Source organism: Glycine max, chromosome 4 (genome assembly GCF_000004515.6).
Source record: "Glycine max cultivar Williams 82 chromosome 4, Glycine_max_v4.0, whole genome shotgun sequence".
In the NCBI taxonomy this organism is placed as follows: Eukaryota; Viridiplantae; Streptophyta; class Magnoliopsida; order Fabales; family Fabaceae; genus Glycine; species Glycine max.
In genome coordinates this window covers 14,416,552-14,426,703 of record NC_016091.4, presented here as the reverse complement: position 1 = coordinate 14,426,703, position 10,152 = coordinate 14,416,552, and positions in this window count along the sequence as shown.

Genomic DNA, 10,152 nt, shown 5'->3' with positions numbered 1-10,152 from the left:
TAAAATACAATACCATCTAAATATATGTTGTCCCAACAATAAGTAACATATGATTCTGTTTAGCAAAAAAAGAAATACTAATATATTATGTTGGTTGTCCTTCAAGTTCTAATTCAGCAACTTAAACATGTTTCATTCTTTCAAATTACATAATAAAAAAAGAATCAACTTAAATTGCTCAGCAAATAAATCTTGATCATTCCTCCAAATTAGTGACACTTGTACCCATCATTTCACCAACATAAAAAATAGAACAAAAGCTTATATTATATAATAACAAAAATGAAATTTAGAATATTATTTACCTTCATCATCTGAAACCATTTCATTCATTACAGTAGTACATTCAGCAACAACTTTATAGCTCATAGAACCTATAAAAATACATTACAAGTATTAGTTTGTTGAATAAACACAAATATCAATTTAACAACATATATGAATAAAACTTTACCAATATTTTCAGCGCTTCACAACCAACTTCTAGCACACATTAAAGCCTCTAAAGTAGTCCATTGAAGTCGACTACGATGTGGGATTAGTTGACCATTGGTGCTAAATGTGGATTCTGAAGCTACGGTAGATAACAGAATAGCTAATATATCCTTAGCAATTGCCTAAAGTGTTGAATACTTGACACAATTAAACTTCCACCACATCAAAATATCAAAATCAACAGCTCTTGGTAAAACCTCTTCTTCTAAATAGTGGTCCAACTTTGATTTAACATACGAACTTCTAGCCATTTTTTCCTTATAATAAATCTATCATACTCAGGTAATGCATCACCAACAACTTCATTACCAGTAACATCACCAATATTACTACCAAAAGAGTCTTTGTTCATTTTCATTTGGTAATCAGAAACTAAGTCATAAGACAATTGTTGAATGCACCTCACTTGAGTAAAAGAGTCATGTTCATACAATTTTTCATAATACTAAGAAACTTTATCTTGTACCTAGGATCTAAAATAGTGGCAACGCCCATCAGATTATGAATCACACCCTAATATTTACCAAATTTGATCGTCATATTTTTTTTCCATTTGTTGAATCATTGGGTTAGGAGAGGTAATCCATTGTTTGATTGCCAGCTTAATCTCACATATATTTGGAAAATACAAATTAGCAGTTGGATGTTTAGTAAAGAAAATAATTCAATGATAGTATTGAACAACTTCAATCTCCCATAAACATCCTTTGTAAATTGCCACTGCAAAGTACTTGGCAAACAAGTATATTGAGACTCTCGTTGCTTTAATCGAAAAAATACATCCTCATATCCTTTGGTAATTTCAAGCATTTTGTAAGTTGAGTTCCACCTAGTTTGACAATCTAAGGCCAAATTCTTAGTGTAAGGGATTCTCAACTGTTTAATCGCTTCCTCAAATTTTTCCTTCCTTTTAGGTGTTGCTTTTCAGTACACCACACTATCCCGAATCTTTTCTACACCTTCTTCCACCACTTTCAACCCATCTTTTACTATCAGATTAAGGATGTGTACACAACAACGCATGTGAGGTAAAGACCCATCCCTAAGCAAACTACCTAAGTGCAATATATCCTTAATTTTATCAATCATAACATCATTTGTGGTACAATTATCTAGGGTGATAGTGGACAGTTTTGTGTCAATATTCCAATCCATCAAACAGTCAGTCAATACATTACAAAGTCTATCACTTGTATGAGGAGCGGGAACATAAATGAACCTAACATAAAAATAGAGATATAATATAAAAAAACAACCAAAAAAAGAGATATAATATAATCATATTCAATTATTTTATAAAATAAAAGGCCTAATAATATAAAAAGTTTAAATCATTTAATTAGCTCAAAATCTAACTTTGTAAGTTCCAACAACCATAAATGTAATGAGTTGTAATAGCCATATACCCCCTCTTCTGATTGGTTGAAGTCCACATGTCTGATGTAATGGCCACTCTTCCATCAAGACTATCCAACAACTTCAAAGTTGTTGCTCGTTCATTCTCATATATTTTCATTATCTCCTTCTTAATTGTGTTTCTAGTAGGATCCTAAAACACAGGTTGAAGGGAAGCAGAGTATCTCCTAAAGCCAAGGTGATCCACAATTGATAGTGGATACTCATGAATAATAATTGCTTTTGCTAGCTCTCCCCTTGCATATTTTGCATCATAAGTTCCCGCACCGAACTCTTGCTTTCCTGGCACAATATCAGGTGTAAGAAATGTTTGGTCCTTCATCCCTCTCATAAAAATCTTGTACTAAACACAAATCTTATTATGTTGCCACAAATGCTTGGTTCCATTTTTTGATTTTCCACCAAGAAATTTCTTATAATACTTGCATTCAGCCTTGTCCAAACCATTGACTTTAATTCTTTTAAAATGATGCCAAATCTTACTTTTCAGCCTACATATTCCTCCCTGTGCCTCCACATTATTAACTTCATCTTCATGAGGTGAAGAAGAAGAATCAACAATAATAGGTGAAGGAAAAGGTGTAAGATCATCTTGAATAGGTGAAGGATTCTGATCAATTGGTGAAGGTGAAGGAGACCGATTAATTCGTGGAGGAATAGGACAAATTCCTTCCAGGGAAAAACTAATATCTTCCATTGCTTTCCTGGAAAGAAAACAAAACATTAATATCATAAAAAGTTTTTCCCAAACAAGTAGTATGGTAAATGCAATAGGCAAAATATGCAGTAAATTTGAGCAATGGCCCACTAATTCAACAGTTACACTAATTAAGAATGATTTAGTCTGGTAATCGATATACATATATTTTTCTTTTAGGAAATCAATCAATGAAAAAATCTAAAATTTATCTTATTTATAATTTTTTTTCTAATCTTTTATGGTGTTTTATTAGGATAAGAAATAGAGTAGTTTTTTAGCACTAGATATATAACATAGTAATTAACCAAGGGGAGATATAGAAAGACACAATTTGTCTAAACATGGTAGGAAACTAAATTAACCAAAAGGAGATATAGCAAGACACAATTTCTAATTTCATCAAAATCTCCTATCCACTTTCTTATAACGGATGTAGTATACAAGTCCAGTGCCTTTGATGCAAACACCCATACAGTTATCCCATAATTAACTTGGTGGGAAGGCAAGATACTTAAATTCTTATCACCAGTTGTTATGTCATTTTTTTAGTGTTGATTGTACTGCTTCATATCCTTATCGATGAAAGAAACATGGAAGAAGTTATCAGTGTCTTCAGGATAGTTGCATAAAACACTTTTGGAAAGGTTCACTTCAATACACAATTATATTTTGGATGGAGTTACGTGTACTCTATACACATTGACCAACTCATCATCAAAAGAAATAGCAATAGATAAACTGGAAGTAGACTATTAGTTGAGTGAGTGTTTCTTATTTTTTTTCTCCTACATTTTGCAGGTTCATAGCAATGTTGTTTCATTTGATATAATTTATGCCGAGCACTACTATATATTCAAGATTTAATCTTCTAGGCCTAATCAGATAAAAAACATTGATGTTAATTGGTAGCACAGGAAGACATCCATGTTGAATTAATGAGTTGGTTTTGAACAAAATTTTGCATGGCAAATTGAAGCCCTGTGGATGAGTTACTATGGGGACAAAATTTAAGTTAGAACAAAAACAAAGGTGTCTCTCAAGAGTAAAGATGTTATCATCAACTTAGATAGTGCTAATGGAATTTTGGAACCTCAAAACATAAAGTGGAAGATTGTCCAATGCTACATGATTAGGCAAAATCTACTCCTCAAAACCAATGGTTGTTACAAAGCTGCTTAAAATATTTGCTTATGGAAATATCTTTCTCATAGATAAGAGGAGCGCCGACATCGGTTAACTAACATGCCTCATTAGTCGGGAAACTCCATGATAACGTGAAATGAACTATATTAAATGGTGTTGATAAAATATTTACAATTAACGAAATTTATTTTCAATGAGGGATACTAAATAATAAATGTTAGGTATATTATATTAATGGAAGATATATTACTTTAACATGTGTGCTTGGCACAAACAAGCATACTATGCGCCCATAACACAAACAACCAAGGTAAAGGTTTTTCACTTTTTTTACTATTTTCCTGAGAACATAAACAGAACCAAAATGAAGCACTCAAAAATTTCAATCAAATTAATAAACTAATTAAATGCTAAGATATAGAATAGAACATGTCAACAAAAAGCTATCTTGATGTTTTGGGACATGTGTTTTGATGGTCACAGGAGGAGGAAATGGAAAGCTGCAACGCAATCCACTACCAACAAAGCAAACCAGACACTTCAAATACTCACAACACGATGGATGGTTAAGACAAAGAGACACCTTGGTGTCCTCGTCGATGGCGGAATTGAGATCGGAGAAGAGATCGAAGCAGAGGAGTGGGAACTCCAAATCGACACTCCAAATTGGCAGTAGAGTAAGGAGTGAGGAGCCGTGACACATATTAGGTTTTATGAATTAAGTTTTGAGTTTTGAGTTTTAACTTTCGAATATTAATATTTAATACACTATAATTCCGGGGCAGGTTTGGGGTTAGGTCGAGGCAGATATCACTAATCCTATACCCGTCCCCACCCTTGTTTTGGGTTATCGAGGAAATCTTGAATCCAACCTCAAACCCGGTCAACAAGGTTTTTCTCCATCAAAGTGGAGGTGGGTTTGATTCGGTTCCCACGGGTCGGATTCCGCTGCCATGCCTAGTGTCTTGCTTGATGAGGAGGAGATTGATGCAGAAGAGAGGGCTGTTGATGAAGGTCAGGGTGCTGCGGAGCAAAGTGATGATGCCAGTGTCTAGGTTGTCTTTGTTTTTGTCTTTTTTCTTCTTTTTTGGAATTTGACCGCATAGGCCTTGCAACTATGACAATTATTTTTTATTTTCTTCAATGCACAAGCTTTCTTTTATGACAAATTTTGAACTGTGTATGTCTTATGTGTATGTATGTTTCCTTTGTCTTTGTAACGCTCCGTACTTGTGGTCGTATGAATAGGCTGCCATGATGTAGGCAACGAGGGAAGCAAGACCTTGTTGATGTAGAAGTAGGACCGTGGTGGTCTTGTAAAGAGTAGAATGACGCAGAGTCATCTCAGGTTTGATTTCAACCTGATTAAAGGTCTTGTCACCCATCTGTTGGGGATTCCTTTTGTTTTGTGGAGCTTCTCCCCTGATGGTTGTGAGGAGTTGTGTTTGACTTGTCCCTAGTTGAAGGTCTTGCCTAACCAGTGTGGGGATAGGTCGGCTGACTTGCTAAGTTCCTCCTCTGATGATTATGAGGAGTAAGTGTGAGCTACACCTGATTGAAGGTCTTGTAATGCAATCGGGTGGTGGGTCGTCTTGACCTGCTGAAGTACTCCCTTGATGATTATAAGGAGTAAGTGCGGCTTTGACCTAATTAAAAGTCTTGCTGAATAATGGGGTGGCAATTCACTTGGTGGAACTTGGACCCTTGACGGTGGTCATCATAGTTGCTACATATGACCGGACCAAGGGGGTACCTTAGGTTTGGCAGCAATATGTATCAAGGGCAGACCTTGGGTTTTGCAAAAATGTGTACCAAGGGCGAACCTTAGGTTTTGGAGATGTGAGTACCAAGGGTAGATGTTAGTCGTCATTTACCCTACTCGCTAAGCTAATTGAGTTCCAATAGTCAATTTGGGCTAAGTGCCTGATGGCGCTAAGCCTGTTTAGTGTGTCGTGCTAAGCGAGTCAGTCTCGCTAAGCGCAATTAGCTCTCTATCAGAGAATAAGCCTTAGCGAGCCATGTTCGCTGAGCCATTGTGTTGTTTCAGCTAAGCGAGTGTGTCTCGCTTAGCTAGAGTGTGTGTTTTTGTGTTGTCACGCTAAGCGCACCCTGTGCGCTATGCGAGGGCTGTTATTTTTATAAGGCGCGCTAAGCGAGCTAGTCCCGCTCAGCCCCCAGTTTGTTTTTCAGTTTTATTTTTCTGCTTTTAGTTGAAATAAAAACATATCTAACTTGAATCCTGTGACTATTTTTGATGCAGATGGCCTCTAGGAAGAGGAAAGCCACAACATCCTAGCCCTAGGAGCCCTATGATACCACGAGATTCACTTCTAAGGGGACCTGGGAACGTTATTCTCAGAACATTCACTCCCAGAACATCCTTTCAGAGAGGAATGTTAATCTCTTTGTAAAAGAGTACGATGAATTCTGGCGGGAGCTGATCAGGCAGAACTGGCACAAGGCCTTGACCCAGTATATGGACGGGCACATTGATGTGGCTTGGTCAAGGAGTTCTACTCGAACCTGTATGATCCAGAAGATAAATCTCCAAAATTGGTTCGAGTTAGGGGGAAGATGATCAAGTTCGATGCCGTTTTCCTGAATGCCTTCCTGGAGAAACCATCGATTATCCAGCCAGGGGAGCAGTACACCTCTTACTCTCTTTTCTGTAGGATGTGCACAGATCCTCAGGAGCTTACTTCCAAGCTCTGCATTCCAAGGCGTGGATTTGTTTTGAATGCTGAAGGGGCGCCCTAAAAGCTCCAGAGGAAGGATCTGACGACACTAGCCCAGACATGGAGTGTGTTATCACACTCCAACCTCACCCCCACTTCTTATATGTTCACTTTGAATATGGATAGGGCAAGGTTAGTCTATGGGCTAGTCATGAAGATGGACATGGACGTGGGCTCGATTATCTCAAGCCAGATCTCACAGATGGCCTAGTCCTCATCACCGCCTTATGCGTTGCCTGAGGAGTTATCTCAGATTCTTTAACTTTTGAGTCCCTTTTCCTTGCCATTATTTTGGCGTACATAAAGAAGAACTGTTGGAACCTGGATGATCCCACGATCGTATTTCCAGGGACCTGCAAGGCTCGGGCTCGAGGATCTGAAGGCTCATCTTCTTCTGCTTCCCTTGCTCCTGCTTCTACACCTCTAGCTCCTTCTGCTCCAGCTCCACCACCATCAACATTAGTTCCAGCACCCTTCAGCACCTCCATGCAGAGCTCAGACGTTCTAGTGCCGATGTTGCAAAGCCTCCACCATGACTTATGCCTAGTGATGCTAAGTATTCACAACTTGGCTCAGCATCGGCCCATCATGAGCATGGAGGAATTTACAACTCAAGTGGCCTGACCAGGAGTCCAACCTTCTCCTTTGGGGGGAGGTGAGGCTTTCGTAGCCTAGGAGCCTCAGCTAGAGCCTTGGCCTCAGCCGAAGGCCACTCCAGAGACCACCCCGCAGACTTCTTCAGTTACTACACCAGGGGTAGAGGTCTCAGATGAGGAGTATGGCGCTGCAGATATAGATTATGTAGCAGATATGGTAGTAGCGCAAAACACTTGGGATCCATGGCCTGTTACAGCTAAGGATATCCCTCAGCCAGCCCAGGATGCTCCCTCCTTACCTCAGGATGAGCCCACAGCAGCACAGGAAGAGCCATGACAGGATTACCATTTATTTTTCTGCTTTTGATACATTTTATGTTCAGTTTATGTTTTTAGTTTCAGTTTTATATTTCAATTTATTTAGTTAGCAAAGTTTAAAGCTTGTTGAATAGTTTACAACTTTGATTGATTATGTAGTGGTTTGATTTGATCAAAAAAATTTGTGTTTGTGAATGATTTGAATTAATCGATTGCATGGATTGAGTGAATTGTGATACGTAGATCGCTTGCTTTGAATAAGTATGTAGTAATTAGAAGAGAAAGAACATGAATTAGGGGCATGACTGAAAATGTTAGTTGGTTTGACAGATAAATTGTGAAGGTAATCATTAGTCACAACCCGGTGAGTGTGTGATTAACTATGAAAGAACGACTAACATTGGGTACTGATTTTTGCACGAATCTCTGATTGTTGAATGAATGCATGAGTTTGAAGATGATGAAGGCCATGATTGATTGAAATAGCCACTTAGCCAAAGAGCTTACCCTGTTCATGAACGATTTATCCCTTGCACCCATGTTGAGCTGAAAATTGATTGATTGACTTAAACCCTGAGCTTGTAAATTGTAATCTCCATCTACCTTTTCTTAGGTTGTAGGAGAGCATCATAGTTCGATGCAAATTTGTTCCAAATTTGGGGAAGATTATTGGGTGATAACAAGTGTGGTAAGACAAATAACAACACACATAATAATATCAAAAAGCAGCAAGTAAAAGCTGCTAAAATAAAATAAATAAAAAAGGAAGAGAAAATTCAAGAATAAAAACTGAGTGTGTTGTTATTGAAGCTAAGGGAAGCAAAGTGTTGTAAATATTGAAAAGCAAGTAATAGAGCTGGAATAAAAGAGAAAAAGGTTGATCTAAGGATGAAAGCTCTCCTAGAACTTAAGCTTTTGCATCCTAGAAAAACCATGAATTATTTGCAGCCCAGCCTCATTATAAGCCTAGAAAAGTTCTTCAGATTCAAATTTTGTGTTTATAATTGTATGTCATGAGATGAAATTCAAAAGTTGGGACTTGTGTTGGTTGTTGATTGATAAATAGCCTAAACACTTGTGCTTGAGTGAAATAGTGACCATGAGGATTTGGCTTGATGATCCTTCCTTGATATCTGTCTTGTTTGCTAGCTTATTTCACTTGTGTTGCTTAATAATCATGTTCCTATCTTTGAAAATCTGCATATCTTGTGAAAAGTTGTTGGTTGAAGCATTGTATGCCACTTGTGTCATGTGATTGAATGCTTGGAAACAAACACAACTATGAATAACCACTGCGAGCTTGTCACTTAAGGATAAGTGAATTGTTCTTTCTTTGCTTGAGGACAAGAAAAACTGTAAATTTGGGGGAGTTGTTAGTCGTCATTTAAGACTAACTTTTGTATTGAAAAACATTATGAAATTTATGTCTTTTCCCCAATTTATAGTTCTTTCTGTAGGTTTGTACATATTTTTATGTTTAGTTTAATTTTGCTCAATAGAAATGCCATTATTGTGAATTAATGTGTTTTTGACTTCAGTTTCAAGTAAAAGGATGAAGAAGATGGAGGTCAGCAGCTGATGTCTCGCTAAGCGAGGCTTGTGCGCTTAGCGAGAATCATTCGCTAAGCGAGACACTCAGCCCGCTTAGCGAGTTGGGAGAATCTGGAGGAGAATTTGCCATTCATCTGCACGTTTAGCGCATTATCAGCTCACTCAGCGGAATTTTACTAACTCGCACTCAGCGCGAAAATGGTGCTAAGTGAGCCTTCAAGGACAGAAAGCCCTTTTAAAGGCTGAAGTTGGAAAAATCAAGGAGGATAGCATATCCAAGAGCGTAGAGAGCAAAACAGAGGCGCAAAATAGAGCAAGGAAGTCAAAAACCTCAGCTTTCAAGAGGATTCTAGGTTTAGGAGTAATTTCTAGGTTCCTAGAGGTGGAGACATCCTCACCACTGTGTAATCTGTAATTTTCTTCTAAAACCCTCATCTTGTAGTTGAAAGGTACCGCCTTGCGATGGAAGGATAAAGTTTTTGTTGGGGATTTTTGCTGAGTCTTGATGTAAATATTCTTTACTATCTATTTAATATTGTTTTGATGTGTTCATTGCTTCTATCAACATTTAATTATTGTATGCTTTTGGTTTGATCACCTATTTGTGTGTAAAGTTAGGATTTTTAGCATTGGAAAATGTTTTGAATCCTTAGAACTAGATAGAGAAGAGCTAGATAACTGTATTGTCTGGACGAGGGATCCGAGAACGAAGTTTAATTAGAATTAGCCCATTCATGTGAGACATTGGTGTTTGGGATAATTGTCCTCAGCATAGAACACAGAAACAACATTAGATAGAGAAAAACCCTTAATTGCATCAAGTTACTCAGTAGAAGGATCCAACGTTTTAATCATTTGTTTATTTTTCGTATTTACTTAGTTAATTTCATAGTTATCTTAGAATTGCAACTATATCCTGTTTTTATTTCCATTTCATGATGTTACACAAATGTCAACTTATTGAATGAACGCTTTTATGAATGAAACAAACTCCCTATGATTCGATACTCAGTTCTTACCATTTTATACTACTTGTGTGACTCAGTGCACTTGCTGATAAATTTCGCAGTTGTCCTAGAGGCAGAACAACATTGGGTTTTTTATAAGCCTGTCTTCATGCACAGATAAAAATTATGAATAGGAAAGATTGTCAAGGGTAGACCTTGCATACCTTAAGTTCTCGTAGAGATAGGACTTA